Source organism: Eleutherodactylus coqui, chromosome 1 (genome assembly GCF_035609145.1).
Source record: "Eleutherodactylus coqui strain aEleCoq1 chromosome 1, aEleCoq1.hap1, whole genome shotgun sequence".
Lineage (NCBI taxonomy): Eukaryota > Metazoa > Chordata > Amphibia > Anura > Eleutherodactylidae > Eleutherodactylus > Eleutherodactylus coqui.
In genome coordinates, this window is record NC_089837.1 from 344908303 (window position 1) to 344928108 (window position 19806).

A 19806-nucleotide genomic window follows, 5' to 3' on the forward strand; every position below is an offset into this window, starting at 1 on the left:
CTATTTTTTTTTACCATCTATGTCTTCCATGATGTCATGTAAGACCTCTGGAGGACATTCATATGTTGTTTTTTTTTTTATTTGACACTTTACCACTGTAGCTGGGGCATCTATAGGAGCCCCAGTTACAAGGAAAAACATTCCTTGTACTGACAATAGTCACTGGCAGAACTGATCAGGATGTGCTAGAACCCTGCAGCTCTGCTCTACCGGGATATCTCAGCGGTCACATGACTGCCGACTCGTGTAGTGGAAGAAACACTTTCACTTCTTGGTACATAGCGCTCATTAAGCACTATGTAACCCGGAAAGGAGAAGGCAGAAAGTGGTAAAAACCCCTCCTGCCTTCTGTTCCAGGTTCTCAGCTGTGACTAACAGCTGACAACCTGACCTACTTCTGCTTGATTGTAGGAGCAGAGGCTTTAATCCTGCACTGTATTTCTGTGATTGGGCAGGATTAAAGCACAGGACCAAGCACCATATATTTACAGCACTTGGTCCTTAAGGGGTTAATAAAAGAAATTATTCAACTGAGACAAACTCAGTATTTTATCTTTATCATGTTGCTGTACATTCTTAAAGGGCTATCTCATGAAGACATCTTCTTCTTAGGCCTTATTCACACAAGCATTTTTATGTGGCTACTTTGTCGCAATAAAACGTTGGCCGAAAATCGCTACCATGTGAAGCATTACATTCCAATGCATTCATTCCCATGGGAGGTTTTTGGCGTAAAACCGCAACGCTCGTGTGAAAGAGGCCTTAAACAGCAACCAGCCCAGCAATCAACTGATCATCTAATTCCTCTAACCTCCGGTGATCAACCGCAGCCATTTCAATGGAAATATAGAATTTCATGCCAACTATTCGAAGACATAGTAATGCCTGGTTCATAAGAACAGGAGACACACTTACAGAATTTTAGTTAACAGGGGGTCTCAATATGGTATTTATATGCCCTAATCAGGCATGAGAGGTAATTATACACGGGCTGCATGCAAGGTTCTTGAAGGGGACATGTTTATGAAAGGAAGTTGGCCCTGAAGTCACTAATAGAAGAAATGATAGCACTTTCCAAAGTTCCAATACTTGCTGTGATGTTTATTTACATATTTTGGTACAAGCTCATTTGTAGAAATACATTAAAGTAAATAGCTGGAAGTGTGACATGTCCATCAGTTATGTTTTAGTTGTCCTGACACTACTGACCTTGCAGCTGCAATCAAAGAGGAACATATGGAGTACAAGACAGACTAAAATAAAACATGTTTTCATATAAACAAATTTCAAGAAATATGTAAATAGACTATTATTTTAGTCTTTCCTGTACTCATTATGTTCTGCTTTGATTGCAGTGACAACAACCATAAGGTCTAGAAGGACTGAAATGTCATTGACTAGAGTGTCACACTTACAGTTATTTACTTATGTTTCTACAAATGCATTTGCATCAGAATATGTTTAATACAATAAGCTTTATGTCATGCATTGAAACTTTGAAGAGTGCTATGTTTTCTTCTTTACTGAAAAAATGTTGGTACCGTGTTAGCCAGTAGAGCAAAATATGATTGTACTCAGTAAGAGAAACCAAGTAATCTTGTAGAAATTATACCTTTTAATGGCTAACAAAAATACATGATGTTAAGGCAAGCTTTCAAACCTACGCAAGGTTCTGCTTCAGGCATAAATGAAATAGATCCCTCAATGGTTCCTGAATTAGTGTTAGGGGGTCACCATGTCAGCAGTGTTATCTGTGCTATAGTTGTCTTATATTTTCCAGTCACGCATGATCCCTCTTGAACAATTTAATCCTCTCTTGAAAGTGTCAAAAGTTGTTATAAATTTATAACCTTCCCCTTCTGTGTTACAGGTAACTCCCAAATTTGAGGAACTTTATAATTAGGAGTGCATTGCCCTTGGACACACAAAAAGGAAAATTTTTCCTGTAATGTAAAGAGCTGCAAGATCTGCTCACATGTATGGACCACAGACAGGTTACAAATCCCCAACAGACAGCAGAACTATAAAATCCCGGGGACATTCCCATGTACCACATCCAATGTTATGTACCTGATCATGTGCAGTAAATATTCTGTTTGGGGCTTTTTATGTTGGAGAAACAGGACAAAAACTTAAAGGGAGGATGAGATTTCATTGCCACACAATTAAACAGAGAAAGATAAAATTCCCTGCGGCGGTGCACTTTTCTAGTCACGGACACAACAGAGAACATATGAAAGTTATGATACTGAAAGGCAATTTAAATTCACAAAGCCATAAAAGAATTATAGAGGAATATAAATTTATAACAACTTTTGACACTTTCAACACACGGTTAAATTGTTCAAGAGGGTTAAGGCATGACTGGGAAGTATGATGTGATTGTTCTCAGCAAGAGAAACGACGTAATCTTGTAGATATGATACCTTTTAATGGCTAACAAAAATACATGATGTAATAATAGCGAGCTTCCGAACCAATGCAGGATTCTTCTTCAGGCTTATGGATTGGATCTGAAGAGGCATGCATATTTATACACACTTATAACATACATACTTATTACAAAGGCACAGATATGGATGGGATTGGTTCGCACTTAAAAGAAATTCTGCAACAGCAAACAAACTTTTTTTGTCTAGGCACTGATAGCGGAGTGAAAGTTTTATGGTCCCTAAATTACTGTTGGAGGGGGGGAGGTCAGCAGGCTTGAATTGCTACAAGAGATACACAAACATTTTTAGCTAAACACTGATAAGGGAGTGAAAGTTTATGGTCCCTGAATTACTGTTGATGGGGGTCTTATCTGTATAATAAATGTCTCACACTTCCCATTCCCGCATAAATCCTGGGGAATAATTTAACCCAGTATTCAGCGTGTCAAAGGTTGTTATCAATTTATATTCCCAAATTCTTCTGTGGTTTTGTGACTTGAAACCACCCTTCAATATCAAAACTCTCATATCTCCTATGTCATGTCCATGGTTAGAGAAGTGCTTGGCCACAGGTAATTCTCTTTTTCTGTGTTCAATCGTGTGGCGATGTTTTTGTTAGCCATTAAAAGGTATCATATCTACAAGATTACGTTGTTTCTCTTGCTGAGAACAATCACATTTTGCTCTACTGGCTAACACGGTACCAGATCTTTGTTTTCATTATATGGGAAGTATGAGACATAGCACAAATAACACTACTGACCTAGTAACCCTCAAACACTAATTGAGGGACCTTCCCATCTTTATCAGTAACTATTTAGAGATGTTTGTATTTCTGTTGTAGTATTATTTTAAGTGCAAATTATTCACATCCACGTCTGTGCCTTGTCATAAGTATGTGTGTATAAATATGCATGCCTCTTCGGATCTATTTAATTTAAGCATGAAGCAGAACCCTACGTAGGTTTCAAAGCTTGCTATAACATCATGTATTTTTGTTAGCCATTAAAAGGTATCACATCTACAAGATTACTTGGTTTCTCTTAGGCCTCAGTCACACGGGCGCATCGGCACCCGTACACCGGCGCCGATGCGCCCGTGTGACTGCAGGAAGGAGACGGATGTACCTGCAGACGGCCGTCTCTCTGCAGCCCCGGAGGAAAGAACACATGACTGGCAATGAAGCCGGTCACATGTTCTTTCCTCCAGCGCTGCAGAGAGACGGCCGTCTGCAGGTACGTCCGTCTGCTGGTGTCAGTCACACGGGCGCAGTCACATTTTCTTATTTCCTAATCAGGCATATGGAGGGCTATTGTCTTGTTGAGACACTTCCTTTAACATACACTACCATATGAATTGCTTACAATTAGGCTTATTAATAAGCAATAAAAAAACATGATTTCTTTGCGGGGAAATTCATTTCTAAATTTGTAGACACATATTTAGCTTAGTTTACTTATTCTTTGTTTTTATAGTTTATAGTATAGTAGGGGCTCTATGGACGGCATATTTAGCCTTTTATGACTTTTAATGGTTGGTCCCATTTGGATAGCCTATTTTCAGATAGCAGATGATTTCACTTTTTATAAGCTGTAAGGCTGGCGATCCTCTGTAAATAGCTATATCACAAAACTATGCATTCAGTATTGTTCATTAAAACAACTGGGCTGAGCAAGCTTCAAGCTAGGATGTGGATGAAGAAGTATTAACGGTATTACCAGAATAGGCTCTAAAGGGCCATTTTTCAACCCAGGCAACCCTTTTACCATCTACAGCTGGATTCAAACACAGCATTTTAAAATATCTTAATTTTTTGCATTTGCAATTCTCATATGGCTTATTTATTTTTCATAACTGTAGCCAAGTTGCTTTACAATCTCGAAAAAATAGTCTAAAGTTCACATAGATACCATTTTGGTTTCTGATGCTTTTTTGTATCGTTTGGGATCAGTGGTGTTTCTGTTTTTTGTTTTTTCTTCAAAACACAGCATACTCTGGGTATGACATTTTTTCTGGCATTTTTTTCACTGGCTTCTGCATAGAACTTCAAAAACTTCAGAAAGATGCATGCATGAATTGATTCAAGATGTAAAAACTTCTAAAGTATATTTTTAAAGCATTATAAGGCTGGCCTCAGACGGGCGTTTTTTCGCGCGATTTGCGCATCGCATGTCGGATGCGCATGCGCAAATCGCGTGACCGGAGGCGAAAATTCGCCGGAAAAATCTGCACCTACCCGCGTTTATCGTCGCTGCAAAACGCCCGTCTGACCGGAGAAAAATCGCCGTGTGCATCAAAATGCGCATGAAACTTAGACTGACCACCGAAAAAAATGATTTTGGTGCGCACATAAAACGCCGAACGCAGATAGGCGCGATCTGCGAATCGTCGTGTCCTATAATTTATCGCATATCCACATAAAAAGCGGACATGTGACCGATACCATAGCGAACCATTGGTTCTATATATGCGCAAATCGCATGCGCATGCGCAAATCGCGCGAAAAAACGCCCGTCTGATTAAGGCCTAACACTGAAAAAATGTCTGAAAGAGCCCTAAAGCTGCTCAAGAAAGCTGTCTACATGCTAATACACAAAGGTGAACCTTCACATTAAATGTCAAAACTGTGTCATAATTTGGATCAATTTAACCCTTTTAGGAAGCTATTTAAGCAGTTTGATCTTTACTGACGTGCATTTTAGATTCTTTAAAGGTAACTTGAGGTCTGTGGAGAATAACAAGAGCAAAAACCATGGTAACCAAAGTTAACCTCACTGAAAAGTTGTTATTCCCAAATTCCATTGTTAGGGCATTCTTGGTATACTGTACCTGTGCTGACATTTTATATCCTGTTAAGTTCAGTTCATGAATTCTTGAGATTCACATTGTTTATTCATCTGTTATGCCTTCAATTTACTAGGCCCAATGTAGGTGTTCTTTCCATGGGATTTGAATTAAGTCAATGGCAGTCATATTGTATCTATAATAAATATTGCCAATTTTTCTCCATCCCCATTTCTCCCACACTTGTGCAGTTTTCACTATTCCTCTTCCTCTGGGCTACTGTGACCTAATTGCTACAGTGAGTGCCTTTCACACAGCAAAATGTACGGAAGAATGCATTTCTTGCATTATCTGAGCAGCCAGGGACCCCAGATAATGCAAGGGACCAGAGCTCTGTGAATGGAGAGGGGTGCAACTGCTGCTCCACAGATGAAGAGTGGAGGTATAGCTGTGAGACATGAGAGCAAACCGAGAGAGAAAGGCCCCAGGGCTGCCTTAGCAGACTGCCTATCAAGCTTGATTGACTGCCTGTGAAAAAGCAGTATGACATAATGCTGTAGCATTACGTCATACTACAGGAGCGATCAAAGCATTGCATGTTAAAGTCTCCCAGAGGGACTGAAAGTAAGTGTAAAAAAAACAATAAAGTTTTAGCTATTATGAAAAAAAGAAAAGTAATAAAAGTTCAACCCCCCCCCTTTGCCATATTTGCAATAAAGAATCAAAAAACTAAACCAAAAATACCTGTTTGGTATCGCTGCGTCCGTAAAAGTCCAATCTATCAAAGTAATGTATAATTTACCCTGCACGGTGAACGTGGTCCAAAAAAAAAAGAAGAACGCCCAAAATGCACTTTTTTGGTCACCCTATCTCTGAGAAAAAATGTAAGAAAAGGCGATTAAAAAAATCAACTGTATGCGAAAATGGTACCAATGGAAATGTCAGGACATACCGCACAAAAGTAGCCCTCACACAACTACATAATCAAAAAAAATAAAAAAGTTATTATGCGCAGAAAATGGACACAAAATAATTTTTAAAAATTAAATATCTTAAAAAAAAATACAAGTAGTACAGCAAAAAAAAATACTTTACAAGTTTGGTATTGTAATAATCGTACTGACTCATAGAACAAAAATATCAGGTCATTTTTGTTGCAGTTTGTGTGCCATAGAAACAGGATGCACCTAAAGATGGTGGAATGTCGTTTTTTTTTTCCATTTCTCTCCGCTTAGAATTTTTAAAAAGTTTTTCAGTAAATTATATGGTACAATAAATAGCACCATTGAAAAATACAACTCGTCCCGCAAAAAACAAGCCCTCATACAGCGACGTCGATGGATAAATAAAGGAACTACGATTTTTAAAAGGGAGTAGGAAAAAACAAAAATGGAAAAAAGCAAAAAAGCTCCGTCACTAAGGGGTTAAGTGACCGGTTGCAAGTATGCTAAAAAGGATTCTAAGCAGGGTCTGAGAGTAGTCAACTGCAGAAGAAGAAAAAAGCAAGTCGTCAAAGAAAGTTGGCTGAACCAAGTCAGAGAGAAAACCATGAAACCGTAGGATCGAAAAGCGGAGGGAGCTGAAGCTTTACCAAGCAAGAGACCATAAGTGCATCTCTGTGAACTGTTGAGTGTGACCCCGGAGCTAAGCCAGGTCCACTGTATAACGAACCACACATCCTTTCTGGCAAAACAGCCCAGATGTACATGATTGTGCCGGAATGAACATTAGGCTCACGTGTTTATTAGCTTTGAATGCTTCAGACGCAACGTTTTAGGTATAGCACCCTCCTTTGGAGTGATAAAATCTAATGAATACTTGTGTACTAAGTAAAATTTTAATGTTAATTGCTACCACAGAGGCGCATGAGGGCACCATCAACACTTGTTGCAGCTGAAGATGGAGGAAAAGGAGAGACCACTGGATGTGAAGCGCATGAGAGTGAGTGAGCCTGAATGTTTTTCCCTATAAAGTCCCACCACTAGAGAGAGCCATAGTGAGTAATTACCCTTGCCATTTATACAGTTATATAACAGTGCAGAAGTCTACTGAACCACTGAAGATAATATTAAGATTTATTGATGATTCCTATGTGGCCGTCTGGAGAATAGATCACCGTATAGTGATACACCCATAACTGACACCCACGTGTGCTGAAGCCTATGAGAGCGGGGTGATCATTATAGCCATTCTGTGGCCATTGACTTTCATGTCAAGTAATTGCTGAATATGTACTGAGTTTTTCCTGCACTATAAATTCTGCATACTGAAGTCTACTGTATTTTCCAAGAGAAGTCACTAGTAACGTTTTACTGGGCCTCCCCCATTCCTGAGGACCCGAGGTACTATGCACTTGTCCAGTGTCATTTAATGCGTGAATGACGGTGTATAGAACGGTGGCGTCATGAACTGACAACTATGACCTCCATCATTGCCTGCTGTTACAGGTAATCAGAAAAGTTTGTATATAGTTCATACCTCGGCCCGTGATATATTTATTATTTTTCAATTGCACGTTGCAACAGATGGCGCCACTCACAGGATATATGTATATATTTACATAGTTGTTCACCACACTTTCCTGGCATTTCCTCACTATACAGTGTAAAATGGTCCAAATTTATCATACTGTCACATGATCTTGTGGCATCTTTAAATAAGCCTAGAGATGTCTCTACACTTTTTGTGCCACCCACTTGTTACAATAAGATTGGTCAAAAATTGTGACTTTAAATTGTCTCAGTTGATAAATCTGTCTAAAAACTCCCCTGACACCCGACTCCCTTTTTAGACACACTGGAAGGAGAAGCTACTGCAGATTAACAGCTGTTCTATTTTTCTCAATTGATTTGCACCAAAAGAAGGTACAACTTATGTCTGCATTTTCATGCAACACTAATTTTGAATGTACCCTGTAATTCCAAAATCTGTCTAAAAACTTCATAGCATCAGAACCATGCCTCCTTTTCTCTCCACTTTGCAAAACTGGAGTTAGAAAATTAAAACCGCACTTGTACAAAAATGAGCAACTTTTTAATGACAGAAAACTACAGCGCATCCCTTTATAAATTCCCCCACTCCTGTGGAATAGAAATGTAAAGCTTTTGGAACCATTTCCCCATTGTCCAGTTTTCCTCCCCCGTTAACCTTTTTGCTGCTTATCTGACATATGTAACTTGCTGGAATACTGCTGCAGTGCAGCGTATAATATACAGTGTAGGGTCCATGTCTTTGCTGTGTGCTATGCTCCGTTGCTACCAGGTCTGTGTGCCATATCGGTTATATTCTATCTCATCCTGCATCATTGTATGTTTGGCATTTGACGACTGTAATGTCAAATTTAGTTGGCCATATGTGAAGTCCACTCGAGAAACCTGGGTGCAGTTTGCAATGCACAACATATGGCCACCCGACCATGTGCTGTCTGAAATACACAAACCGTGCTCATTGCATGTGCTATTTCATTCTTGAAAACAGACAAGAATAGGACATGCAGCATTTTTTTTACATGGACTATCACCAATTGTGAATATCCATGTGAATAGCCTAAATCTTTACGATGCGTCTTTGTGCTGTCTGTGGAATACACGGACAGCCCACAGCCCTGTTATACGGCCATCTAAATGGGCTCTTAGGGCTTTTTCACACAGGTATTTGTGCACGCAAAATTCAGACATGCTAAATAGAGATGAGCGAGCACCAAAATGCTCGGGTGCTCGTTACTCGAGTCGAACTTTTCGCGATGCTCAAGGGTTCGTTTCGAGTAACGAACCCCATTGAAGTCAATGGGCGACCCGAACATTTTTGTATATCGCCGATGCTTGCTAAGGTTTTCATTTGTGAAAATCTGAAAAACCCAAGAAAGTGCTGGAAACGACACAGAAACGGATAGGGCAGGTGAGGGGCAACATGCTGGGCTGCATTTCAGGTTCCCAGGTCCCACTATTCAGCCACAATAGCGGCAAGAGTGCCCCCCCCCCTACCAATTTTTACTTCGGACAAACCCTCATTAGCAAGGCACACCTTAGCTAAGCACCACACTACCTCCAACAAAGCACAAGCACTGCCTGAGGGACACACCCCGGCCTCTTCTCTTGGGTTACATGCTGTCCAACCCCCCACACACGCACGACCCAGTGTCCACAGCGCACACCAAAGTGTCCCTGCGCTGCCTTCAGCTGCCCTCATGCCACACGCTGGCCTCACAGCCACACCACCCTCATGTCTATTTATAAGTGCGTCTGCCATGAGGAGGAACCGCAGGCACACACTGCAGAGGGTTGGCAGGGCCAGGCAGCGACCCTCTTTAAAAGGGGCGGGGCAATAGCCCACAATGCTGTACTGAAGCAATAAGAACTCCAATCCTGTGCCACCTCCATCAGGAGCTGCACACGTGGGCATAGCAATGGGGAACCCATGTGCCACACACTATTCATTCTGTCAAGGTGTCGCATAGCTCAATCCACACTGCAAGGGGAAAGCCGTCAGCGCTCTGCCCTCTACCCAAGTCAGTCAGTGCCTTTGTGCCAGACAGGTCAAACACCGCGATGGGAACTAAGTTTGCACCAACAGCATAGGGGGGTCCTAGGAAGCCCAAGACATGAACAAAAAATTGATCTGAGCGGCCAAACATGGCAGACTTGCACCGCGCCCACGACATAGGCCTCGGCCCACAGCTTCAGCAATCCTAGGCAGGAAGCAGACTTTCACTGCACCAAGGACATAGGCCTCTGCACGAAGCCTCAGCAATCGCGGGCCTACAGCGGACTCCTATGTTAGCGTAGCTGTGCACGTCTCAGTAGCGCTGTATTGCTCCTGTAGTTTGTCCCAATGCAGTGCCCCGGATAGTAGAGCTAACGTCAGATTAAATACAGGTGGGCTTCGGCCCACACTGCATTCCCCAGTCAGACCGGGGTTTTTAATACATAGACACAGGCAGGTACAACTCACTAATGTGAAGTCCGTGTGGACCGACAGCATGGGTGGCTCCCTGGAACCCACCGGTGGTACATAAGTATATCCCATTGCAGTGCCCAGCACAGCTGAGGTAACGTCAGGTTTAATGCAGGTGGGCTTCGGCCCACACTGCATGCCCCAGTCAGACTGGGGTTCTTTATAAGTAGACACATGCAGTTAGAACTCCGTGTGGACCAACAGCATAGGTGGGTCCCAGGAAGCCACCGGTGGTACAGAAATATATCCCATTGCATTGCCCAGCACAGCTGAGGTAACGTCCGTTTAAATGCAGGTGGGCTTCGGCCCACACTGAATTCCCCAGTCAGACCGGGGTCTTTAATACATAGACACAGGCAGGTACAACTCACTAATGTGAAGTCCGTGTGGACCGACAGCATGGGTGGCTCCCTGGAACCCACCGGCGGTACATAAATATATCCCATTGCAGTGCCCTGCACAGCTGAGGTAACGTCAGGTTTAATGCAGGTGGGCTTCGGCCCACACTGCATGCCCCAGTCAGACTGGGGTTCTTTATAAGTAGACACATGCAGTTACAACTCCGTGTGGACCGACAGCATAGGTGGGTCCCAGGAAGCCACCGGCGCCACAGAAATATATCCCATTGCATTGCCCAGCACAGCTGAGGTAACGTCCGATTAAATGCAGGTGGGCTTCGGCCCACACTGCATTCCCCAGTCAGACCGGGGTTTTTAATACATAGACACAGGCAGGTACAACTCACTGATGTGAAGTCCATGTGGACCGACAGCATGGGTGGCTCCCTGGAACCCACCGGCGGTACATAAATATATCCCATTGCAGTGCCCAGCACAGCTGAGGTAACGTCAGGTTTAATGCAGGTGGGCTTCGGCCCACACTGCATGCCCCAGTCAGACTGGGGTTCTTTATAAGGAGACACATGCAGTTACAACTCCGTGTGGACCGACAGCATAGGTGGGTCCCAGGAAGCCACCGGCGGTACATAAATATATCCCATTGCATTGCCCAGCACAGCTGAGGTAACGTCCGATTAAATGCAGGTGGGCTTCGGCCCACACTGCATTCCCCAGTCAGACCGGGGTTTTTAATACATAGACACAGGCAGGTACAACTCACCAATGTGAAGTCCGTGTGGACCGACAGCATGGGTGGCTCCCTGGAACCCACCGGCAGTACATTAATATATCCCATTGCAGTGCCCAGCACAGCTGAGGTAACGTCAGGTTTAATGCAGGTGGGCTTTGGCCCACACTGCATGCCCCAGTCAAACTGGGGTTCTTTATAAGTAGACACATGCAGTTACAACTCTGTGTGGACCGACAGCATAGGTGGGTCCCAGGAAACCGCTGGCGGTACATAAATATATCCCATTGCATTGCCCAGCACAGCTGAGGTTACGTCCGATTAAATGCAGGTGGTCTTCGGCCAACACTGCATGCCCCAGTCTGACCGGGGTTTTTAACATAGACACTGGCAGGTACAAATCCCTAATGTGAAGTCCCATTGGACCCACAGCATGGGTGGCTCCCTGGTACCCATCGGCGGTACATAAATGTATCCCATTGCAGCGCCCTGCTCAGCAGAGCTGACGTCACATACAATACAGGTGTGCTTCGGCCCACAGTGCATGCCCCAGTCAGACTGGTAATATGTACCTTAACAGTAACCGCGTTGGTGGGAATGTGGTGGCAACTGCGGACCTAGTAGCGCGGTTTTATTTAGTTGGTTTTCGGAATGTGGCCAGGATTAAGTGGGCCGTGGCGGGGGGATGGTGGGGGGGCTCTCTTGTTGTGTCGGTAAAGGTGAAATTCTTGGACTGCCACCAGACGGACCAATGCAAAGGTATTTGCCAAGAATGTTTTCATTGTTGGAGGAGGAGGGGGATGTTTTTGAGGCACTACGTGTCCTCTCCACGTGTCCGTGGTTATATGCACCTTAACAGTAACCACGTTGGTGGGAAATAGCCTCGCCACCATCATGTCTTTGGGAAGCTTCCGTTTCCACACCCCAGTGACATAGCATTAGCAGCGGTATAGGCAGAGCCCAGAATTAGTAGCATTTCAGCGGTAGCATTAGGGATCGGCCCCAGTAACATACCACTAGCAGCATTATAGGGGGAGCACAGTATTAGTTCCATTTCAGTAGTAGTAGCAATCAAGACAGGCCACAGTAACAATTCCGAAGCAGCAGTATAGGGGGAGCACAGTATTAGTTCCATTTCAGTAGTAGTAGCAGTTAAGACAGGCCACAGTAACAATTCCGAAGCAGCAGTATAGGGGGAGCACAGTTTTAGTTCCATTTCAGTAATAGTAGCAATCAAGACAGGCCACAGTAACAATTCCGAAGCAGCAGTATAGGGGGAGCACAGTATTAGTTCCATTTCAGTAGTAGTAGCAGTTAAGACAGGCCACAGTAACAATTCTGAAGCAGCAGTATAGGGAAGCACAGTATTAGTTCCATTTCAGTAGTAGTAGCAGTCAAGACAGGCCACAGTAACAATTCCGAAGCAGCAGTATAGGGGGAGCACAGTATTAGTTCCATTTCAGTAGTAGTAGCAGTCAAGACAGGCCAAAGTAACATTCCCGTTGCAGCAGTTTAGGGAGATAACAGTCTCTTTCACATTTCAGTAGTTGCAGTATAGACAAGGCATCAGTTACATTTATGCAGCAAAAGTGTAGACCAACCCCACACACCTTGCTGTAGCATGAGTGCAGGCGAAGCCCATAAAAATTACTAGGATTACACTGTAGGCGAGGGCCCCAAAAAATTGGTGTACCAACAGTACTAATGTACCTCAGAAAAATTGCCCATGCCCAACCAAGGGCAGGTGAAACCCATTAATCGCTTTGGTTAATGTGGCTTAATTTGTAACTAGGCCTGGAGGCAGCCCAGTTAAAATAAAAATTGGTTCAAGTGCAACTTTCAACGCTTTAATGAGAATTGAAACATATAAACATTGTTTACAAAAGTCATATGACTGAGCCTTGTGGGCCTAAGAAAAATTGCCCGTTCGGCGTGATTACGTGAGGTCTCAGGAGGAGGAGCAGGAGGAGGAGGATGAATATAATACACAGAATGATGAAGCTAAAAGGTCCCCGTTTTTTATGGTGATAGAGAACAATGCTTCCATCCGCGGGTGCAGCCTACGTATTGTTTAGGTACCGCTGCTGTCCACTGGTGGAGAAGAGAAGTCTGGGGAAATCCAGGCTTTGTTCATCTTTATGAGTGTAGGCCTGTCGGCACTGTCAGTTGACAGGCGGGTACGCTTATCTGTGATGATTCCCCCAGCCGCACTAAACACCCTCTCTGACAAGACGCTAGCCGCAGGACAAGCAAGCACCTCCAGGGCATACAGCGCGAGTTCAGGCCACGTGTCCAGCTTCGACACCCAGTAGTTGTAGGGAGCAGAGGCGTCACGGAGGACGATCGTGCGATCGGCTACGTACTCCCTCACCATCCTTTTACAGTGCTCCCGCCGACTCAGCCTTGACTGGGGAGCGGTGACACAGTCTTGCTGGGGAGCCATAAAGCTGTCAAAGGCCTTGGAGAGTGTTCCCCTGCCTGCGCTGTACATGCTGCCTGATCTCCGCACCTCCCCTGCTACCTGGCCCTCGGAACTGCGCCTTCTGCCACTACCGCTGTCGGATGGGAAATTTACCATCAGTTTGTCCGCCAGGGTCCTGTGGTATAGCATCACTCTCGAACCTCTTTCCCCTTCGGGTATGAGAGTGGAAAGGTTCTCCTTATACCGTGGGTCGAGCAGTGTGTACACCCAGTAATCCGTATTGGCCAGAATGCGTGTAACGCGAGGGTCACGAGAAAGGCATCCTAACATGAAGTCAGCCATGTGTGCTAGGGTACCTGTACGCAACACATGGCTGTCCTCACTGAGAAGATCACTTTCAGGATCCTCCTCCTCCTCCTCCTCAGGCCATACACGCTGAAAAGATGACAGACAAGCAGCATGGGTACCCTCAGCAGTGGGCCAAGCTGTCCCTTCCCCCTCCTCCTCATGCTCCTCCCCCTCCTCCTCCTCAATGTGCTGAGATATAGACATGAGGGTGCTCTGACTATCCAGCGACATACTGTCTTCCCCCGCCTCCGTTTCCGAGCGCAAAGCGTCTGCCTTTATGCTTTGCAGGGAACTTCTCAAGAGGCATAGCAGAGGAATGGTGACGCTAATGATTGCTGCATCGCCGCTTACCATCTGGGTAGACTCCTCAAAGTTTCCAAGGACCTGGCAGATGTCTGCCAACCAGGCCCAAGAATTGAGGAGGCTGACTCCCACTACGCCCCCCATGTTGGAGTTGGTATTCCACTATAGCTCTACGCTGCTCATAGAGCCTGGCCAACATGTGGAGCGTAGAGTTCCACCGTGTGGGCACGTCGCACAGCAGTCGGTGCACTGGCAGATTAAACCGATGTTGCAGGGTCCGCAGGGTGGCAGCGTCCGTGTTGGACTTGCGGAAATGTGCGCTGAGCCGGCGCACCTTTCCGAGCAGGTCTGACAAGCGTGGGTAGCTTTTCAGAAACCGCTGAACCACCAAATTAAAGACATGGGCCAGGCATGGCACGTGCGTGAGGCTGCCGAGCTGCAGAGCCACCACCAGGTTACGGCCGTTGTCACACACGACCATGCCCGGTTGGAGGCTCAGCGGCGCAAGCCAGCGGTCGGTCTGCTCTGTCAGACCCTGCAGCAGTTCGTGGGCTGTGTGCCACTTCTCTCCTAAGCTGAGTAGTTTCAGCATGGCCTGCTGGCGCTTGCCCACCGCTGTGCTGCCACCCCGCGCAACACCGACTGGTGGCGACGTGCTGCTGCTGACACATCTTGATTGCGAGACAGAGGTTGCGTAGGAGGAGGAGGAGGAGGAGGGTGGTTTAGTGGAGGAAGCATACACCGCTGCAGATACCACCACCAACCTGGGGGTGGGTAGGACGTGAGCGGTCCCAGGCTCTGACTCGGTCCCAGCCTCCACTAAATTCACCCAATGTGCCATCAGGGAGATATAGTGGCCCTGTCCGCCTGTGCTTGTCCACGTGTGCGTTGTTAAGTGGACCTTGGCAGTAACCGCGTTGGTGAGGGCGCGTACAATGTTGCGGGAGACGTGGTCGTGCAGGGCTGGGACGGCACATCGGGAAAAGTAGTGGCGACTGGGAACCGAGTAGCGCGGGGCCGCCGCCGCCATCATGTTTTTGAAGGCCTCCGTTTTCACAAGCCTATACGGCAGCATCTCCAGGCTGATCAATTTGGCTATGTGCACGTTTAACGCTTGAGCGTGCGGGTGCGTGGCGTACTTGCGCTTGTGCTCAAACAGTTGCGCTAGCGACGGCTGGACGCTGCGCTGAGAGACATTGCTGGATGCGGCCGAGGACAGTGGAGGTGAGCGTGTGGGTGCAGGCCAGGAGACGGTCGTGCCTGTGTCCTGAGAGGGGGGTTGGATCTCAGTGGCAGGTTGGAGCACAGGGGGAGAGGCAGTGGCGCAAACCGGAGGCGGTGAACGGCCTTCGTCCCACCTTGTGGGGTGCTTGGCCACCATATGCCTGCGCATGGTGGTGGTGGTGGCTCCCCGGCTAATCTTGGCGCGACAAAGCTTGCACACCTGTCCTCAGTAGGTGTAGCAAACCAGGTGGGGTCAGTCACCTCATCGTCCAGCTGCTCTTCCTCCGAATCCTCTGTGCGCTCCTGCCTCGGACTTACTGCCCTTACTACTACCTCACTGATAGACAACTGTGTCTGATCGTCATCGTCCTCCTCACCCACTGAAAGCTCTTGAGACAGTTGCCGGAAGGCCTACCCCTACCCCTCAGCATGGTGTATTACGCGTAGAGCAGAAACAGAACGCTGTAATTAAATGTGCCGCTTATTGGCCTGTGGTTGGAGGCTGACTTCGCGTACGTAACGCACTGCAGAGGCAGGAAACAATTATGCGCAAGGCTGGGTATTAATTCACCAACTACTACCCCCAGCAGAGACGCAGTAAACTGAAGGCAGTGACAAGCTGGCCTAATATTGTATTTTTTTGAAGTTTTTGGGAACAACCACACTGCCTGTGATATACACTGTATTTCGATTTCCCTGTTGGAGGCTGACTTCGCGTACGTAACGCACTGCAGAGCAGGAAACAATTATGCGCAAGGCTGGGTATTAATTCACCAACTACTACCCCCAGCAGTAAACTGAAGGCAGTGACAGGCAGGCCAAATACAGTATTTTTTTGAACTTTTTGGGAAAAAGCCCACTGCTTATATAGCCAGTATACCTCTTTCCCTGCCTCACCAGTACTGCCCCTATACTCTGTACAATGACTGCAGACTGAGGACGCTATGGTCTGCACGCCCGATATACAAAAAAAAAAAAAATTGTGCAACACTGCTCCCAGCAGCCTCAACAGTACTGCACATGGTCAGATGTGGCCCTAAGAAGGACCGTTGGGGTTCTTGAAGAATAAAATAATACCTAACACTCTCCCTATAGCAGCAGCATCAGCAGCACTTCCCCTGATCTATGTCAGAATGCATCTGTGGCGAGCCGCGGGAGGGGCAGATTTTAATACTCGGGTGACCCCTTGATCTCCCCAGCCACTCACTGCAGGGGGGTGGTATAGGGCTTGAACGTCGCAGGGGGAAGTTGTAATGCCTTCCCTGTCTTTCTATTGGCCAGAAAAGTGCGCAAATTTCTCAGAGATGAAAGTGAAAGTAACTCGAACATCGCGTGGTGCTCGTCTCGAGTAACGAGCATCTCGAACACCCTAATACTCGAACGAGCATCAAGTTCGGACGAGTATGCTTGCACATCCCTAATACTAAACACAGAGATTTCAATGGGTTCATTCTTATAAGTGTGTTTTGTGCATACATTTTGCTAGCATCGGAAAAAGTAGGACCTGCTCTACTTTCTTGCGTTTTGCACAGAAAAAGTCCCATAGAAGTCTATTGGAGGAGCATAAATCTGCAAGGGGAAAGGTGTGACGCTGCACAAAACGCAGGGAATAGAACACATCTGGAGCTTATTGGGCTTTAAATAGCCAAGAAATGTGGCTATCCATTAAATCCATGGAACGGGTGTATCACGCTTGTGTGTAAACTGGCCTTACATGCCTAAAAAGTACAGTAGTATATCCAGACACGCGGACAACACATAGATTATGTACCTCTTCAAACCTCGTTCATGTGCAAATACCCTACGCTGCGGCAAGCATTTTTGCACATAGGCTTGTGTAAAGCCGCCCTTACTCAAGCTATCTCCACTAAAACAGTATCTGCATGTGTTCTGAATCCTGCTTAGGAAAATCAACCATGAGTTTGCTTTTAGATTCAGAGCCTTTCCTTCGGATACCTACAAGCTGGTACTCTCAGATACTAAAGCAAAGCTGCATTCTCTATTGGGTTCACTATGTGGTACATGACAAAAAAGAGAGCTAAAAAGCAGCTGCTAATATAATTCACACAATTTGACTGCTTATGGAGAAAGATAAATTACACTTAATTGGACTAATTGTGTACATAAGGTAGACTTCACATTTACTGCCCCTTTAGAAGTGGACGTAGGTTTGATAAAAAATCATATCTAGATGTAACTATCACAAGAATGACTTGAGTATGTTTACGGAGCTACAGGATACATTTCAGAGGACAGCCATTGTTCTTCCAAGACATCCTGTTGTCTAGCAGCTGTGATTAATTATGAGACCAATGCGATGTGAGTTTAGCCGTTGGTTATTCGAGGACATGAGTAGAATCTCACCTAACAATGCACTTTCTTACTGAAGTACAAATGAAAACTATAGAACATCTTATGATAAAGATAAGGCACATAACAAATTTCTAAAAAACACATAGGAATCTATCTTCCTAAATACAAGACAGTATGAGAGGAAAGCAAAGTTTAAGGGTGTTTGGAAACCATCTTACTTTAAGCAGCCTTGCTTTTCTGTCTGGTTGCATTAAAATAGTGGATTACAGGGAAAGAGATGAGTCCTCTATGTTTTATTTATGAGATGTTCTTCAGATAAACAGGGGGCTTCAATTTCCATCACTGTCAGCCTGACGTGTTAGCAAGTGCTAAATTCACTGCAAAATAATTATAAGAAACAACTTTCAAGAAACATTTAGCTTTCCCGAAGTTTGAAATTGCTGTCAGCCACATCTGAATCTGAGGTTTATTGGAAATGGATACATTTATTGCCCTGCACAGAATCTCCAGGTACAGAAAACGAATAAGTAGCCTTCTGTGCCTGAAGATCTGCATGGACAGCCATTTTTGGCTCTTCTGCTAGTAATCTTTCATGTTTCTGTTACCTCCACTGCCAACAACTTCAATTTTTTTCCTACAAGAAAAAAACATGAATCTGTTTAATAGATGACAAATAGCCAAGCATGGCATTGTGGGTAATGAAATGCAAATCTAGTGCCTGTGTATGGCATCTGTAGCTGTTGCCTTAAGCTTTTCAGCACACTGACAGACGGTTTTATAGTAGGGTAATATGTTTCCAAGCCTTTTGTCCTTTTCATTTGATTTCCTTCTGCATTGTGTTTGTTGTAATTACACACGTAAACATTTTGTTTCATTTCTACTTATTTTGCCACTGAAAGCAAATGTTAGTGAAAGCAAAGGTTTTCAAAAACACATATGGAAACAAAAATTATGACACTGCATTCAGTTTTCCTTTCCTATTATAAGTAAAGACAGCACATATGAAAGAAGAATATTTGGATGTGTACTTTCAGATCATTTCTGCTACAGAAGTGCACTGCCATTTTTTCTCTGTAAAAACATAGAAATAAGGTGCCAAATCTGCAACAGATGCAGCAAAATCGCCAGATCTGAACATATCCCTACACATGTAACAATAGCTATAGAATAGCATATATCCTTTGGCAGAAAAGATATATTGTGTGGATTTGAATACAGCTTCCCAGCACTATTGTGTTCTGTCCACATATTTGGCACATTGGTCTGACATATACACTGGCTTACTATAGCTTAATTTTTCCATTCTCTCAAATCACTCTCTCTCTCTACAGGTGTTGGACAAAAATATGGAAACATTGTACAAAATGCATGGAATTTCAATCATTAGCACTGAGCTGCCCTTTTCAACCCTGCTTGGCTGAAAGCTTTCCCACCAAATTTGTATTTACTTCACCTCTTGCCCTGCTCTGGATGGTTTTGGGGGACAGCTGGTAATAGCAGCTAAGTGGCCAAACTTCTAACCAATGGAACCTTGTTGCTTGGACAGAGGTTGCAAATCATATTTCAATAGGACTTGTAGAGACCGATTTTAAGGTATGCGTTTCGTATGGTGTTTCCATATTCAGCCCACTCTATCTATCTATCTATCTATCTATCTATCTATCTATCTCATATCTATCTATTTCATATCTATCTATCTATCTATCTATCTATCAATACATCTATCTATCTATCTATCTATCTATCTATATGTCTCCTATCTATCTTCTATCTATTTATCTCATATCTATCTATCTCCTATCTATCTATCTATCTATCTCATATCTATCTATCTATCTATCTATCTATCTATCTATCTATCTATCTATCTATCTATCTATCTCCTATCTATCTTCTATCTATTTATCTCATATCTATCTATCTATCTATCTATCTCATATC